General features: G+C 50.9%; 1 protein-coding gene across 1 annotated transcript in view; it reads left to right on the forward strand.

Annotated features, from left to right (window-relative positions):
- The window catches only part of LOC119408613 (kelch-like protein 3), a 52,699-nt gene that overhangs the window by 528 nt on the left and 50,685 nt on the right, over nt 1-1,486 (forward strand). The gene's annotated exons all lie outside the window — the stretch shown is intronic.

Consider the following 1,486-nt stretch of genomic DNA (forward strand, 5'->3'; position numbering starts at 1 on the left):
AGGACAACCACTGAGACACTGAGGGACATGTTAATGAGGACAACCACTGAGGGACATGTTAATGAGGACAACCACTGAGGGACATGTTAATGAGGACAACCACTGAGACACTGAGGGACATGTTAATGAGGACAACCACGGAGACACTGAGGGACATGTTAATGAGGACAACCACGGAGACACTGAGGGACATGTTAATGAGGACAACCACTGAGGGACATGTTAATGAGGACAACCACGGAGACACTGAGGGACATGTTAATGAGGACAACCACGGAGACACTGAGGGACATGTTAATTAGGACAACCACTGAGGGACATGTTAATGAGGACAACCACAGACACACTGAGGGACATGTTAATGAGGACAACCACCGAGTCACTGAGGGACATGTTAATGAGGACAACCACGGAGACACTGAGGGACTTGTTAATGAGGACAACCACAGAGACACTGAGGGACATGTTAATTAGGACAACCACTGAGACACTGAGGGACATGTTAATGAGGACAACCACTGAGACACTGAGGGACATGTTAATGAGGACAACCACTGAGGGACATGTTAATGAGGACAACCACGGAGACACTGAGGGACATGTTAATGAGGACAACCACGGAGACACTGAGGGACATGTTAATGAGGACAACCACTGAGGGACATGTTAATGAGGACAACCACTGTCCAGAGGGTTCTCAACAGGCTGGTCTGCAGTACGGGGGTCCCACAGGGAACTGTGCTGGCACTGTTCCTCTTCACCCTCTACACTGCAGACTTCACCATCAACTCCATCACTGTCATCTGCAACAGTTCTGACTCTGCCACAGTCGGCCTCATCACAGGTGAGGACCACTCAGAGTACAGACAGCGGACTCAAGACTTGGTGGACTGGTGCCAGCAGAACCAGCTCCTGATCAACGCTGCTAAAACTAAGGAGCTGGTGGTGGATTTCCACAGGCACAGGTCCACCTCACTGACCCCGGTGAACATCCAGGGTGTGAACATTGAGAGCGTGGACTCTTATCAGTACCTGGGTGTTCACCTGAACAATAAACTGGACTGGTCTCACAACACTGATGCACTTTACAGGAAGGGTCAGAGCAGACTCTACCTGCTGAGGAGACTGAGGTCTTTTGGAGTGCAGGTCCTGAAGACCTTCTTTGACTCAGTAGTGGCATCAGCCATCTTCTATGGTGTTGTGTGTTGGAGCAGCAGCTTATCATCAGCTGAGAAGAAGCAGCTAGATAAGATCATCAAGAAGACCAGCTCGGTGCTTGGACACCCCCTGGACCCAGGTCAGGTGGTGGGAGACAGAAGGACTCCAGCTAAAATAACATCATTGCTGGACAACGTCTCCCACCCCATGAAGCTGCTGCTGAACTGGAGAGCTCGTTCAGTGACAGGTTCCTGCTCCTAAATGCACAAAGGAGCGTCACCGCAGGTCCTTCCTCCAGCAGGTCCTTCCTCCAGCAGGTCCTTCCTCC

The sequence above is a fragment of the Nematolebias whitei genome, chromosome 4, assembly GCF_014905685.2.
Source record: "Nematolebias whitei isolate Nwh7 chromosome 4, NemWhi1, whole genome shotgun sequence".
Classification (NCBI taxonomy): domain Eukaryota; kingdom Metazoa; phylum Chordata; class Actinopteri; order Cyprinodontiformes; family Rivulidae; genus Nematolebias; species Nematolebias whitei.